The 17,449-nt window shown below is 37.1% G+C and overlaps 1 protein-coding gene across 2 annotated transcripts in view; it reads left to right on the top strand.

Annotated features, from left to right (window-relative positions):
- Window positions 1-2,313: 2,313 nt before the first annotated feature.
- Window positions 2,314-17,449, top strand: part of LOC129240496 (GATA zinc finger domain-containing protein 14) — a 36,476-nt gene continuing 21,340 nt past the window's right edge. The window contains exons 1-2 of one of the 2 annotated variants that reach the window (XM_054876331.1): window positions 2,314-2,517; window positions 2,574-2,635. The gene's annotated coding sequence lies outside the window, so the exon portion shown is untranslated. Of the gene's footprint in view, window positions 2,518-2,573; window positions 2,636-6,086; window positions 6,174-17,449 lie in introns of those variants that run through there. The other variant, XM_054876332.1, reaches the window with a different exon arrangement.

Raw genomic sequence — 17,449 nt, 5'->3', positions numbered from 1 at the left:
CATCGGAATACCCATGGCCACGAGTAAACTAATGATAAAAAACCACTTCATCCAAGAGGCCAATAGGTCATGGAGAAATGAGGATACGTGTCTAACAGCTAGGCTACTATGGCCGCAAATAAACAAGAAAAGAACAAAGGAATTGCTTAGTCTCTCAAGAGACAATATCTCGAAGGTCGTGGCTTGTCTAACCGGTCACTGGCTATTTGGCAGGCATTCCTCGAGACTAGGAGTTTTCTCCCATGAATATTGCAGAAGTTGTAGAGATGAGGAAGAGGAAGAAACAGTTGAGCACTTCCTTTGCAATTGTCCAGCCCTAGCTAAAATCAGAGCAGGTTGTCTAGGTAAATACTTTTTTAATTCTCTTACAGAACTGTCTGGCGTGGGGTTGGCATCAATACTACGCTTCATAAGAGCCACGAAATGGTTCCACGAAGGAAGATAAATGAGGTTCCCGTGTAGCACAGTGGTATCACAACGGACCTGTAAGGTCTAAGTGAGTTGGTCGTGCAGACCGAATACCACCATAACCTAACCTAACCTATGGGGAGGGTCCGCTTATGGGGGTTGAAAAAAACTCTAAGTTAAAATTACTATCCCACCTCTTTAAACAATTTTTTTATGTTTTTTTATGGTACGTTCAGTTTTTTTCATATTTATTGAAAAATATATATGTATGTATGTACATGTGTCAAATGTCAAAAGTTTTTGAAAGTCTGTCCATTGGAATGTCTCCTAATTTTGTCAAAATATGTTTGATTATATGGCATCTGTAATGACACTTAAAATTTTGTATTATACCCTGATCGAGGGGCTGACAAACGGATGTTGTATTAGCAGGTAAAAAGATCAACTTTATGTTATCTAGTTTAATATCTCGAGGGTGAGTTGTAGCATTGTCCAAAAATTATAAAATTTTTCTCTTCTGGCAGCCCATTTTTTTATGAAGCATTTCTAGCCACTCACACATAATTTCACGAGACATCCAAGCTTTCCGGTTTGACTTCCATTCCACTGGCAAACTTCCTATATTGCCTCTTTTAGAGACGCGTGGGCATGCTGCTTTTCCGATAACCAATGGCTTTTCTTTATCTCCAACCATATTGGCACACAATAGCACAGTTAATCTTTCTTTTGATAACTTACCGCCCACGCATTTTTCATTCTTCAGAGCAAGAGTTTTATTGGGCAAAGCACTGAAAAATAGTCCAGTTTCATCCGCGTTGTAAATATCTTTTGGGCTGTAGCCTAATAAAATATTTGGTAGTTTTTGTTTAAATTGCTGCACATCCTCGAAATTAACCTCGGAAGATTCCTCACATATTCCTTTGAAAGTCACATTATGACGCCTACGCCATTTCTCCAACCATCCATTTGACGCAGAAAAAATTTGAATACCTAATCGGCCAGCGATTTCTTTTGCTTTTTCCTTTATAATAATACCCGATATTGGTATATTTTGGCTTCTGGCCTTAACGAACCATTCGAAACTCAAATGGTCAATTTTAGAGCCATCCGCGTTTAAGAACTTTTTCTTTTTGTTGACGTTATCACCGCCCATCCATATTCTTTTAATATCTTTTATTTCAACTATTGTCTATCTACTATCTTTGTTGTCCGTGGATTAGAGTATCGCGTCCGCTTATGAGAGGTTTTTATTGTTTTCTTTACACATTTGTTCAGTGATATATTTTGCTTGTCCGTTACCGAGAGGTCCGCGTCCGCTTTCGAGAGGTGATTAGAACAAAAAAAATGAGAAAAAGTGTCCGCGTCCGGTTATTACAGTGTTCGGTTATTAGAGTGGAATTCGTTCTAAAAACACAACATAAAGCTTGGTTCCTCAGTTTTTGTCCGGTTATGGGGAGTGTCCGCTTATTGGAGGTGTCCGCAAGGGGAGGTTTCACTGTATATAAATGCAGTGTTTTTAATTGAAAAAGCTGAAATGCTATCCTGGAACTATTTTCTCTCTTATCGACATTCAATTATCTAATCTTAAGAACAAAAATATCGCCATATGCATATGTTTCTGATACAAAATACCGTTGGAAAATATACGCATCTTTGGAAAAGGTATTTATGTTTAAATTTTCATTATATGTTTGTATTTCTTAAATGATTAGTTTACATGCAAAATAAATAAAATTTGCTAGCAAATGGTTAAAGATATTTCACCATGAATACCCAATTAGTTGCAAAGCAATAAGGTAGTTGTCTTTGATATTCGAACATTCTGACATTTGACACGAAAAATACTCATTCACAATAAATTTGGAAAGATCAGCTGATGTGATCTGTCAAAATAATCGTCGAATTGTCTCTGTCAGCAAAGAATCGCACAAGTGAACTTGTATTGTTTAAATAAAGAATTTTTTACCTGTTTTGCTACAAACATTTGAGATTTTTGAGCAATTTAGCACCTAAAGTTTCTGTGTGGCGAATACATTTGCGTATTTTGCACTAGCTGAATTTTTTCACCTGGAAATAGATCCGAGTACTACCGCGCAACAACTTTGCCAAGTAAGCAAAATGACGAAAAAAAAATGTTTTATGTTCGAAAATTAAATTCGTTTCAGGAGCTGAATTCTTGCGTCTACCGCTTCTCTTAATTTGTGAGGGCTCAAAGGTATTGCATTGGGTAAGTGGGAAAGCAAAACTTCTAGAATCTGGTGCAATAACGCATATTATAAGAAGTTTTTACAAAGTTCTGTGCTAATACTTAAAAAATAAAATCATATACAAAAATGCGTATATAGTATATACATCTACATAAGACTACATAGATGGGGTACACATACATATAAATATATGCGTGTATATTGTCGTCTGCTTTCCAAATCAAGGTAAAAAGTGTCCATATCTAGCGATGTTTAGAAGAGATATGATATGCTCTGAAGAACAGAATGTGTGTAGAGTTTGTCCTTTAAATAAATACATTTTATGAAACGAAATTGAAAATCCTTAGATATTTAATTGGTAGCTCCAAAGTCTCGCAATATTTAGATTTGTTGAAATAATTGATTTTTATAAGTACTCCTCTGCATGAATATAGTAGTAATGAGTCATATTAGACTGAAAATTATACCTGCCAAAACATTGATTTGAACAAAAAATTTACATACGAAATTTTTATTCAAAATTTGTGATATTACATCTGGAATTTTAATATTTCTTCAGTATTTTACCTCATCTAATTTATAATTTTCGGGGCAGATAATGGCAGTTTTCGGTTACCGATCAATAAAAAATACAAAGGACTAAAAAATTGTTGCTTGCATAATTTAACACATTCCACCTTAAGTAATTCGGGGTAGCCTGAATTTCGATCGTTCGGGCAAAGAACTATCACATCAACAGCATTTCCCAAAATCAATTGCCTCTAAGAGTAGAAGCAATTTAAATTTATTTCTTAACACGTTGAGTGCCACCATACAACAAAAAAAATGAGGTTCGTCCGGCCACGATTTTTTTTTTACATAATATAATAATATAGAATTTTTGAATAGGCCATGTGATGCCACATTGGTCTCATACCCATAGGCCAAGCAGCATAAACAATGCAATGGCTCTAGTATGGCGTGAATACACTACTACTAATAGCCTCTATGAAGCAGCTGGGCAATACTGCTGTTTCCGTGGCGCCGCAATCTGACAACGGTTCCTTATAGAACTCGACAAAAGAAAACGAAAAGAAAAAGTAAAATTTTTTGATATTTCGCTTAGTTTTCGAGTAATTTAATGTTAAAGTTCACTAATTTAGCGCAAAGTTGGTGTTGCCGTACACCTGAAATAAAAACGAAGTTCGTATGCAGAGATGTTCAGTAGAAAATTCATTGTAAAACTGCAGTATTTTTTGCTCTAATTTTAAGTTGAGAAATAATTTTGAAAATAAAAACATACAACTCATTCAAACTTAAAAACAATGATATTAAGCGTATCTCAAAAAATAATAAAGTAATTAAAATTAAATTCATTAACACAGTATTTTTGCGTAGAACTTTTTTTCGCGTGGGCGGCCTTCGGCCGCGCTTCAAAAAAATAACCCTCATCAGTCCAACTCGGCTACGCAATCCACAGTATTTTTGCGTAGAACACCTTTTCGCGTGGGCGGCCTTCGGCCGCGCTTCAAAAAAATAACCCTCATCAGTCCAACTCCGGCTACGCAATCCACAGTATTTTTGCGTAGAACACCTTTTCGCGTGGGCGGCCTTCGGCCGCGCTTCAAAAAAATAACCCTTATCAGTCCAACTCCGGCTACGCAATCCACAGTATTTTTGCGTAGAACACCTTTTCGCGTGGGCGGCCTTCGGCCGCGCTTCAAAAAAATAATCCTCATCAGTTCAACTCCGGCTACGCAATCCACAGTATTTTTGCGTAGAACACCTTTTCGCGTGGGCGGCCTTCGGCCGCGCTTCAAAAAAATAATCCTCATCAGTTCAACTCCGGCTACGCAATCCACAGTATTTTTGCGTAGAACACCTTTTCGCGTGGGCGGCCTTCGGCCTTAATTTTTGTTCAGATTTTGGTTCATATTTTTGTTTCATTCGCAGGCATCCGGCAACACCATACTGTCGTCATTCCAATCTTCTTCTTACTCGCGTTTAAAATTGGAAAGTTACTGCATGGACAAATGCATTTGCATTTTATTTTAATAGAAATAATTCGAATATAAGGATAAAAATAAGTAAAAACACGCGTGTGAGTGTATATTTCGTGAATTTTATTGAAGTGTTAAAAAATATATAGCGTAATAGGCAAATTATAGTGAAGTTGCAAAGGGCATTTTGAGACCTTTTTTATTAAATATCTCGAAAACTAAGCGAAATATCAAAAAATTTTACTTAATCATTTCGTTTTCTTTTGTCGAGTTCTATAAGAATCCGTCGTCAGATTGCGGCGCCACGGAAACTGCAGAATCCCCAGCAGCTGCATCAGCACAAACCGAAATCTCACACATTATACCGCGAGACCAAGTGTCACCACGAGGCCTGAAAGCCTCTTCGCACTGTGAGACCAACCTGGACTCACATGGCACTCAACGTGTTAAACTACCGATGAACTCATGTTTTTTTTTTTTTTTTCTCAGAACTAAAGGCCGAAAAAAAGTATGTCATCTTGAAAACGTTTTTGGCATCTCAGTCTCATGTACAAGAAGCCAAATGCAGTCCACTTTTGCCTGTTTAATCTTAATACGTTAGCATGATTCAATAGGTAATTAATCACAGTCCGCAGCAACGAAAGTTTTGCGGCTCGTGGTAACGTGCAAACTAATGAAACCGGGTGGCTTCGCCTAAGTTCACATCAATGGAGAATTTAAAAAGATTTCTGCTGTTGAGGTGATTTTGAAGGAATTTGCGTTTTGCAATTAGCTAGCATTTAACAAAGAGCAAATATAGGGAGAAGAATTCATAGTTTCCACAAGGACGCCATGGAATATATTGCAGGCTTCTTTATAAGAAAACTTGGATTGGCGGACTGGGATTCCAATAAACGAACCCTTTACAAGGGTGGATGAAGTATTCAGATTTTAACTTTAAATTGGAAAATTATTTCATAAAATATATTTCTTGGGTTAAATTAAACATTTTTTTCGTATTAATATCACACTTGGTAATTTCCATTTGTATACGAAATGAAATATATTTACATTGTCCATAAAATATACTATTGGCAATCCAATATTAACTAAAATTTATTTTTTAAACCATTAGCAATTTGTTTCCATTTAAGTAAAAAAAAAAAACATATTTACTAAAAAGGATTTAATTTTTTCCATTTTCTTCACGTGCTTAAATGCAACCTTTTGTAAGGGAGTGTCAAAAATCTAAAGTCACAAGTGAGCAAACCTTTAATAATTGAATCATGCTACGCCAGTACTTTGTTTTGGAAGCATTGAGCCACTAAAAAATTTTGGCACAACTCAATTGCGCTCCTTAGAAACACCCTGATTTCAATATTTGTTTATATAAAAGTAATTTTTTGATGACAGTGAAGTGGTTTTTCGTTCAATCAGGCAATTCATCTGTTTTTCAAATTTAGTTCATTCAGATTTCAAATTTCAAATTTAGTTTATTTATTTTTATTTTGATGTGCTTTTTCAAACAACACTGCGGTATTTAGTTGAGTTAGCATGTGTAATTCGTTTATCCAACTATTGGCAAGTAGTTTATTTTTTGGTTAGTAAAATATTACCAATTTGCTACTGTTGTAATTGCAGCAGTTCATCAAGTCCTGTCAGTACGGTGTCGGCGTCTATCTTAACCTGTTAAGCGATTCGTTTTTCTTAGACAGCTCGATTTACTGTGCTGAATTAACTTCAAGCGAAGACGCGTATTTACGACATGCGATGGACTGTCGATGCAAAACCGGTTTTCAGCCAAATATTGTATTCACCGTGCGCGTTGGCTGAACGATTATCAGGAAATTTAGTGTTCATGTTTACTTTATAATGTCAAAATAACACGAAAATTTTCGTTTTCTGCTTAACTTTAAAATTTTCGGCATGACGCACATATACGACATTCACTAATTGACGCAGATATACGACATAATCACTTAACAGGTTAACTAACAGTCGGCCCAGGAAACATTCTGTTGTGAGGGTTGGGTCCAGAGGGAGAGGTGTGTTAAGTATGTGGGTTTAAGAGGGCATGTGATAAGGTGGTTAGAGTCGTGGCTTATGATTAGCCGGGCATATGGGAGGCGGCATTTAGTAGATGTTAGTTAATGATTTGCTACTAGGATAGTATGTATAATGGGATTTTAGAGATTATGCAGACAATTGCGGTGTTCTCGTCGATATAGTGAAACAGCATGAGGATCCTTACCCGTCGAAGGAAGCATAATTCCTTAATTTTGACAAATATTTAGGGGAGATCAATGCATTGAAGAAATAAATCAAGTTGATGAAGTTTTGTTTCGGTAGTTTTTTGTTGAATATTTCAGTGGTAATTGATATCCAAACCGGTTGATTTTGTCTTTACACTGTTTAGTTTCATTTTGAAGCTTAATGTTATTTTATATATAAATTCAAGTCCAAATGTTACTGTTTTTTTGGTGACAGGCCAGTCTTTTTAGTCAAGAAAATTCTTACTTGATCTTTCATAAAGGAAGCAACTTCTAATTTAATTTAAAATCTCTCTACCTGTTCGATTATGTAGTTTAATTTTTTCCCAATTACTGATTAACTTATTGTGAGCGAAATAGGGTCATAGCGGAGTTTTAACTAAACCCATTTTAAATTTGAATAGAATTTTGCGAGACTCCCGCCATAAAAAGATTATCAAATCAGAAATTTTATGCCAATCTGTCCGTCTATTTGTAGAGATAAACTTACGCTCCATTTCATGAGCTGTGTTAAACAACTTCGTTCCTTCTTTTATATTTCCTATATTTCGTTGAGTACTGATCATGGCCGAAAAGAAATTTTTTTTTCACTTGCTTTTGAAGGTCACTTATTCGAAATCACAAATTCTATTTTGTACTGATGATGAAAGGTGTTAATGAACTGCATACAGGGTTTGATTGAAAAGTAATGAGCCTTCCCGCGCGGAGCGTCTGCCAAGCGATCAACCGAATCGGCTGGTAGGGGAAAATTATCGTTGGACCTTCCCCTTCCACTAGAAACCGGTCCCAGTTCGCTGGCAACAGCGGTGCAGTCAACATCGCTCCGCGCGTGAAAGCTGTTTAAAAAGTGTTTTAGGATTTTGCAGTGGCGAAAATGCAGCCTTCGTTGGAGCAACGTTACTCGATCAAATTTTGCGTAAAGCTAAACAAAACGAGTTTGTACCTCCAGGAAGCACTGTAAACGCGGCATTTTACAAAGAAGTGCTTCTTCGGCTGAAAAACAGCGTCGCCTGGGTTCGGCCCGACCTCGTCAACAATTGGACCCTTCATCATGACAATGCGCCGGCGGACACCGCCTTCCTCTGCTCCTCTCCCCTCCGGACTTCTTCTTGTTCCCGCGCCTGAAAAGAAAGCTGAAGGGAAGGCATTTCGACTCCATCGAGGCGATCCAAAAAACTGTGACAGCCGAATTGAACGCGATTCCGGCGGATGAGTTTAAAAAATGTTTCCTGCAGTGGAAGGACCGCTACCAGCGGTGTATTGACGCTCAAGGGCCCTATTTTGAAGAATATTAGTTGTATAAGCCAAAAGGTTTAATAAAACTGCTTAAAAAAATAAGGCTCATTACTTTTCAATCAAACCCTGTATTAAAGTGTGTGCTGTGAATTCTATAATATTGTCAATCCGTTATTATAAAGCAATACCAAGGGTATATGAAAGATGATATTGTTACGCTGATTTGATAAAATGAAGGAACTTACAGAAAATTGTTGATGTTTATTGTCCGATAATGAAACGAGACTTTTAACCAAACACTTGATATGCCGAATATAAGCGTAAGCATTGCATGTTTTATGCTGTTACAACAGGGGCTAATCCGTTTTTGGCGAAACAAAAATAAAGGCTCGGGCAGTCAAGTTAGTTATTAAAAACGCAAGTACGTATGTTCGAAAAAAGAATATTTTTTGCTTATATTGTTGAAGTATTTCAAGGCTTATTTGGCTTATCAAGTCTTCATTATGCATTAACAATATTACCTGTAAGAAATATTTGTAACCAAGTAGCTGATATTGACATCATCGACCTCAACAACCGCGCTGTTAGTTCTGCCTTCTCCAAATTGCATAAAGAATCAAAGTGAAAGGGTCTGGTGGTGAACGAACATCATCAAACAAACAGTCGGCGCACTCGCGTATCAGCACTCACGTCACTGTTGACAGTTATGATTTCGAGGTTATAAAAGACTTCATTTATTTATGAACTAGCATTAACACCGATAACAATGTCAGCCTTGAAATCCAACGTAGAATCTCGCTTGCCAACAAGTGCTACTTTAGACTAAGTAGGCAAATGAGTAGTAAAGTCCTCTCTCGATGAACAAAACTAACACTCTACGAGGCTCTCAAAATGCCCGTCCTAACGTTAACGTATAGCGCAGAAGCGTGGACGATGACAACATCCGATGCATTCCCATGGCAGCCGGTTTTACGTTACCGGAATGACTCGGGTTTTTCCCGACCAAGGGCTGCCGCCCCAGTAAACTAACCCTGTCTAGTGTACCGTATCCCACAACATCCGATGAAGCGACGCTTGGAGTGTTTGAGAGAAAGATTCTGCGGAAGATTTTTGGACCTTGCATGTTGGCACGGCGAATATCGCAAACGATGGAACGATGAGCTGTATGAGCTTAACGACGATATAGACATAGCGCAGCGAATAAAGATTCAGCGGCTACGTTGGCTGGGTCATGTTGTCCGAATGGACACAAACGCTCCGGCTTTGAAAGTATTCGATGCGGTACCTGCTGGTGGTAGTAGAGGAAGAGGAAGACTTCCTCTGCGTTGGAAAGATCAGGTGGAGAAGGACTTGGCTTCATTTGGTGTGTCCAACTGGCGCAGGTTAGCACGAGAAAGGAACGACTGGCGCGCTTTGTTAAACTCGGCCAAAATCGCGTAATTAAGAAGAAGAAGTAGCTACTTAAGTTTTAAAATGAATCACAGACATTCATCTTCCAATGAGACTTTAGGAATATTATTTATTAAAAATAATTAATTATATTACAATTCATTCAGTGAAATAAAAATGGCGATGATGATTGTAATGAATTTCGTCCCTTCTTCACACGATCGAGTGTGAGAAATACTATTTTTAAAAGTTGAATTTACCTTTACCATTACTTAGTTATAATTGAGTGGCTTGACGCGAAATGCACTTTTCATGTAACTGTTCTTCAAAAAGCCTAATTGAAAATTAAATATTCAAAAAATGAATATGGTGAAGAAGAGGCCGTACCCGTGAAACGTTGAGTGTTCGGAAATATGTTTTATCTCGCCACTTGTCAACCGGGTTATTGTGATACATACGCGTACACATGCTTGCATAGATATTTTATTCGCCACATTTTCGGTACGTTATTATTTTCTTGAGTAGGGTATGGGATGGTGACACTGCGGTACGTGTACTAGTAAACAATCACACACTCCTTCTCACTTGCGAATGCATTGATGAGAGAGCATGCACAAAAAAAAATGACTCAACCATTACTACTGAATGAATTCACTTTTGACTCTGTTGGTCACACGAACTTTGGAATGGGATAAAAGGATGGATAATTTGCATATTGCATCACTTCGATAGGACAATATATATACATACCCAAATATATACATAAATAGGCATTTCTATATTTATATAAATGTAAGCAATAACTTAAATTGAATAATCATTAGTTCGCAAAAAGGAGCTGATATTCGTACTGCAAAATGTTTCGTTTCATAGAAGGACATGGTGGTCTCAGGTTTCTTAACAAGCCTGTATGATTTTTACGTAACGTGAAATTATAAAGAATATGTATCGCAATAATATTTAGAAATTTAAAACATCCAAAATAGCTGGGAACGTTTCTGCCATGATTGCCAATGGGTTCTTCCGGCTTTACCATGCCAAAATTCTTACTTATTTTTCTCGATATACCATCGCATTCGAGAAGCAAGTGTGATAGGTTTTCTGGAGATAGGTTGCAGAATCACAGGAGTTATTAGACCATATACCGAGCCTGTGCAGACAACTTCCCAGTCGGTGACCATTCTTAGTTTGGCAACTCACATTTCGCAATTTCGGCACTTTTGATTTTCATTAGCAATTATCATTAATTATAATAATAATCTAAAAATAATTCCTTCAATTGTTTGTTAACAGTTCACGGATGTGAATATTCAATTCAAAGCGCAATTTACATTAACTAAATTTTGTGTAACTATGAGTAACTCATTTTAAGAGTACTTTCGTATTTTGAAATGAAAATTCCAATTGATTGAGCAATCTTCATTATTTTGGTGTAGAACGATTCATTTTTTTTAAATTTTTTTTTTAAAGATAATCCCTTCCAAATCTTGGCCGCAACTGCGCTGTAATTCGGCCATCCGGCATTTCCGGCATCAAGAAATCGTTTATCATGGCGCAATAGCGTTCGCCATTCACTGTTACATTGATGCCAGCCTCGTTGTTGTTGTTGTAGCAGCATAAACATTACCCATCATGCACGGGGAATGCTGCTGGAGTGGCAGTCCTTGGCCGAATATAAATCCGGGTCGTTCCGGTAACGTAGAACCAAATGTCGTGGGAACGTCTTTGAAGATCCATGGGCCGATGATTTTTCCAGCCCATAGGCCGCACCAAACGGTTATTTTCAATGGATGTAATAGCTGTTCTTGAATGGCTGCGGGGTGCTCCTCAGCCCAAATACGGCAATTTTGCTTATTGACCATTAAGCCTGAAAAGCGCTCGATTAACACTTTTCATAGAGCATCGATTTTATATATACAATTTTACAATTTGTAAACGTTGTTGAGGCGTAAGGCTTTCCATGATGAAATGTCAATGAATACTGAAAAAATATGTATTGTTTGACAGTGATCTGTCAAAAAAACCTAAGGGAGAAAGTACCTCCAATCTGATCATCCTTTTTAGAAGTTTTTGGAATTTGCATAGTTTTTTGTGAATACGTCTTCTTCTTTATATATAAAAATGAATGTTTGTCTGTATGTCCTCGATAAAAAAATTGGTATATACATATATGTATTTTTCCACGGAGAAGGTTTATAGAATATGCTCATTGCTGCCACTCACCACCAGGTCGCGCTGCAGAGTAGCAACTTCTGCCCCGTTCAACCGATTTTTTCGAAATAAACAAAATAAAATGGTTTAGAATAAATTGAATATTTGTGTACTAATTTTTCTTTAAAGTTATTTTTCTTAAATTTATTTTAATATAGTTGTTGGCGTAGCATCGCGCCGGGTTCCGCTAGTACAATATAAATGTGAAAGAGCAACGTGGTTTCTTAGCAATTTCAAACTAGCAGTTTATTATTTCAAGATTTGTCAAGAACTAAAAAAACTTATTATATTTCAATCATTTTAACAGATTTCTAATTTTCTTTCAACCCTCTCGACCCCGACTTCTTTTCTATGACTTGAAATTGTTTTTCTACTTGTAATCGTATTATTTGTATTCTAGAAGCATATACACAAAATTTCAAGGCGCCACGCTCATCTGATTGGGCACCACAAAAAGTTACTTCTGAGCAGATTTGGGCAATGGTGGCATAAGATTTGTTCGAAACAGTGTTTCCTTGAATTATTATTTAATTAATCGTTTGCTCAAAGCAGTTAGATTAACGCATTTATAATTTTGGTTATACAAGGTGTGTTCAAAAAATAAGGTGAATTGTAATTTTTCTCAAAAAATATTTATTTATTCATCAATTTCTATTTTATCATCCTCGAAGTAGTTCCCCTTAGATACGGTGTAATGCACTTGTGCTAACTTTTTTTCCAATTCTCGAAGCAGTTCTGATATGCCTTCTTTGGTATGTCCTTAAGCTCTCTCAGCGATTCGGTTTTCATCTCCTCAATCATCGCAAACGTCGTCTTTTTATGGGGGTCTTCAATCTTGGGAACAACTCGCAGGTGGTCAAATCTGGTGAATACGATGGCTCACGCATGATAACGGTGTGGTTTTTGTCCAAATAATCTCTCGCAAGCAAAGCCATGCATTTTTTTCCACAGTTTCGGGCTGCACGCAAACGGGGCATACCTTCAAGGTAATACTCGTTATTTCCCTTACGTCCTTGTGGTAAGAACTCCTGAATCACTACGCCATGGTAACCGAAGAAAACAGTGAGCAAAACCTTGACATTTGATCGAACTTGGCATACTTGTTTTGGTATTGACTCTCCTGGACTCTTCCATTAGAACGATTAGGCTTTGGTTTCGATGTCATAACCATATACCCATGATTCGTCACCAGTTATGACGCTTTTAAGCAAATCAGGATCATCATTGACGTCATTCAACAATTCCTGAGCGATGCTCATGCAATTTTGGAAGGAATTTCGCTGCCACGCGCTTCGTGCCCAAAATTTCTGAAAAGATTGCATGGCATGAACCAACCGATACGCCGACATCCTCGGCAACTTCTCTAAAAAAATTGTTAGCTGGCATTGCTGCAGTTGTTTTTAACTATTTTTCTAAATGGCTCATAAATAATCACACGTTTTGCAAATGCTTATGGTTTATCAAACAAAATTAAAAACAACAGTGCTGGTGGGTCCATAAACACGAGGAACTGCTCTTAGGCAACGATGGAATCGAAAGGGTTAAAATACGGGCAAAATTTCCACAAAGTTACCTACGCGGTTTTGTAGCTTGAAATAACACCAAAAAACAGACTCGCATTTGACATCAAATTCAACGTGTATTACTTTAATTTCTTGTCGTTGTAGTAGCAGCTTACAAATCCCTACCTCTAATAGCTTGTTCATTATTTGTCGGCGTCGTTTCAATTTAATGGTGAGTTTGGTTCGAGCAGCCACGTTAATTTCCATGAAAAGCATGCAAAAGCTGAATGGCCGAATCGTTTGAAAGTTTTGTAAAAGCAAATGGTGACCATTTCGAATGAAAATAAAATTTTTGTTTTTAATATTTACGTAATTAAATAAAACTAGCTTCATAAAAAAAAATATTATAATTTCATATCTATAACGGATTTAACTTGTAATAGAACTTATGGCAGGACTAAGAACATTTGTTTTTCAAAAATGTTTGAAGAAAATTTATTTTCTGTTTTGTTTCTCTTTTTCTTCTCTTTTCTCTTTTTCTAATCAGCTAATTGTTATGATAACATTCAAAGAACCCATTTGCAAGCAAAGCCAGCCTGCAGTGGGCCAGCAACCTAAGATTCACTATTTCATCAATTTTTAGCACCGATTTACCATTTTTGAATGGAGGAATGCTCTATTGTTGTACGGCAGTCCATAGACATCAAACTACTTATACTATAAATCTAAGCAATTTCGCACTTGCAATGAAAATGTTTAAAAATGTCTAGAGTTTATCTAGCTTAGGAAATATTGCGATTTTAATTTTACATCAGGTACTGTATCAAATAATTTGTGACCCCCTGTATATAGAATCACTTTTCTAAATAATGTACGTGAAACAGAAAAATAAACAATTTATCGAAAAACCAAATATTAACTTAGAAGTATTTTGGTTTAGTCTAAATTTCTACCGTATGGATGCGGTTTGAATGCCATAAAAGCCAAAATAAGAAATCTGTTAAAAACTGAGTCGATAAAGAGAAGAAGGGGAAAACTTTATTTTTGATCATCTTGCTCGCAGAAGTTTAATCTTACTCATCATTATATAGGGTGGGCCATGTAAAATTTGCTTTTTGAATCGGCTATAAAAAAAAAAATAATCAATATTTTTTCAAACTTTTTTTTTTAATTTTGAAGATTGAACATTGTCATTTATGAATGAAAAATAATATCGTTCAAATGACTGCCACGACCGGCTTTACTGTAGGCCATTCGATCAACCCAATTTTTAAGTATGTACATGTTCGATTGTTTGGGCTCCAATTTCATGAATGGCAACTTCGATTTCGTGTTTTAAAGCATCAATCGTCTCTGGATGGTTCGCATAGCATTTGCCCTTAACGGCTCCCCACAAAAAATAGTCCAACGGGCTTAAATCACAGCTCCGAGGCGGCCAATAGATATCGGAATTTCGGCTGATTATTCGGTTTTCAAAAACGGTAGCCAAAAGTTCGAGTGTAACTTTGGCAGTGTGACAAGTTGCACCTGTTGAAACCAAATGTCGTCCATGTCATCCTCTTCAATTTTTGGAAACAAAAACTCGTTGAGCATGTCACGGTAACGCTCGCCATTTACTGTAACCGCGGAAGAAGAAGAAGACTCACCACTTTGGAAATAGGTTTTCAATATTTCCCAATTTTGTTCAAGCGTATAGCGTCCCATTTCGTAAATGTCAAACCTTTAAGTAAATTATGAACACATGACATGTGATGTCATTTGTGTTACCATTCTCAAAAAAATAGGTGGTTCAAAAAGCAAACGCTATATGGCCCACCCTGTATTAGGTATTTTAGAGAATTATTTAGTTAAAAAAAAAAACAAAATCCATTTCTCCGAATTTCTTGTTATTTATCTTTTAAATACTCGTAAACTGATTTTGAGTGTGCTAATCTTTATTTTTAAACAAGGGGTTTCAGATCACAGTGATCTCATGTCGATGAAGACTGAAAATGTTATGTGTGTTAATTCTGATAATATTTTTGGCTCCCTACAAAGAAAAAAACATTATTATTTCAACATTATCCATAAGTACATCATTCATCTTTATTTATTTTAGTATATCTACTTTTATTGTTTAAGAAAAGTTTGCTATCATAATGCCAAGAATTCATTCACTTAAATTCGCTAGGAGAGAATGTGAAAAAATAGAATGATGATAGAAGAGAGAGGACTGATGTATTGATTTTATCATCGTAACCCATTTTCTACCTACCACCATGACTTGACTAAGTTCTGTCATTTTATCGATATAACCTTGTTTATATCATGTAAATCCCACTATTTGTTGTCTGTCATAAGAGCCTTACCATAAGAGAACTCCGTATTCTTCTAAACCGCAGTAATATTAAGCTCAAACCTGGACCAGAGGAACACCTCTACTGCGTTTGCCAATTTAAGCTCCAGCCGAACTCGATTTAGGTTGGATACATTTCTTTCAACGGATGATGTCTTGTTAAGATCTAATCAGGCCCACTGTTTCCTCACCCTTCGAATTACAACTCGAGAACAACAATTTGACTACCAACATTTTTGAGTTAACTGACTTTTTAAGTCGGTGAGGTCGACAGCAAATCAGATCTTTTGAGGTGCCGTGATTTTACGTGAATCTACGTAAGCGTCGCATGTGAGATAGTGCCGTATGCTTAGCTTTCACCAGACATCATACTGTAAAGTATAGTCTTACCGATCGCAGGGATTCCACCCACCAATGCCAGTGTATGTAAATATGTATATATACAGGGTCTGGTCCGGTTATTTGTGCGTTTGGCCGGGCTGCTCCTCCTATTTGTGGCGTGCGTCTTGATGTTGTTCCACAAATGGAGGGACCTACAGTTTTAAGCCGACTCCGAACGGCAGATATTTTTATGAGGAGCTTTTTCATGGCAGAAATATACTCGGAGGTTTGCCATTGCCTGCCGAGGGGCGACCGCTATTAGAAAACTGTTTTTCTTAATTTAGCTGTTTCACCGAGATTCGAACCGACGTTCTCTCTGTGAATTGCGAATGGTAGTCACGCACCAACCCATTCGGCTACGTCGGCCGCCTGGTCGTATATATATACTGCATATAAATATGTGCATATGTATAGGTATTAGGTTGGGGAATAAGTTCGTAGCGTTTTTACCGAAGACTTATTTAAACAAAAAACGATAATTATATATAAGTTAATGTTGCTGCAAGTAAGATAATGTAGCTGGGCAATGTAGAGCTCCTTGTTACCCGTGACATTCTTTTCGAGCATTTCCCAGTGCACCAGGTTCCCCCAGTCCCACCAAACACATATCATGATCTTCTTTGGATGAGGATTCAGCTTGACTCTCGGCTTTGGCGTATCTCCTGGAGCCATCATTCCTTTTGCTTCATATTGATGTATAGGCACCATTTCTCATCTCCTGTGACAAAAAGCTCTGTTTATGACCGCTCGATGCTCGATGGCGGGTGAGATGCTTAGAAGCAATTTGAAGTCGACTTTCTTTGTATTTTTCGTTGAGCTCGTGAGGCACCCAGATTCCCAATTTTTCGGTAAATCCCATGGAATGAAGGTGATAGGGAATGGTTTTAGGATCGCAGTTCATTTTTCCCGCCAATTCACGACTGGTTTCGCGACCGTTCTCCTTCAAAAGTGATTTGAGACGTTCTTCATCGAATTCAGAAAGCCTTCCGCTGCGGGACGTGTCATAGACGTGAAAGTCGTCATTTTTGAACTTTGCAAACCATTTCTGTGCTGAAGACTCGCATATGACACCTTCTCCATACACATCGCAAATGTCTCTGGCTGCTTCCGCAGCTTTTTGACCTCGGAGAAAAGCAAAGAAGAGGTATTCCATTTCTAAGCCTCAAAACTAATAAAAAATTAAATAACTCAAAATACAATTAACGTTGTTCTGTAGAGTTCTGTCGAATGAATACTTACCCTTTGCCAAGCAGCAAACAAATCGTTGTAAATTAAAAGAAAATATAAAAATGCTATAAACTTATTCCCAAACCCAATATATAGACGCTATGACCTGTTAGACAGGAATATCATCGTTATTACGAGGGGTGCTTTTTATATTTCGGGATTAGTGAACAAAAACAAATTTTAATCATCGAAAATCACTTTGTTGTTTTTCAAAATATTCTCCATGAAGATCCATGACACTTTTGCATGCGTTTGAACCAATTGTCGAAGCACTTTTACCACTCTGAATGAGGTACCTCCAAAACATGCATTCTGAATGCCGCAA

Source organism: Anastrepha obliqua, chromosome 3 (assembly GCF_027943255.1).
Source record: "Anastrepha obliqua isolate idAnaObli1 chromosome 3, idAnaObli1_1.0, whole genome shotgun sequence".
Classification (NCBI taxonomy): Eukaryota; Metazoa; Arthropoda; class Insecta; order Diptera; family Tephritidae; genus Anastrepha; species Anastrepha obliqua.
The sequence above is the reverse complement of the archived record's forward strand: the minus strand, read 5'-3'. Positions and strand labels throughout refer to the sequence as shown.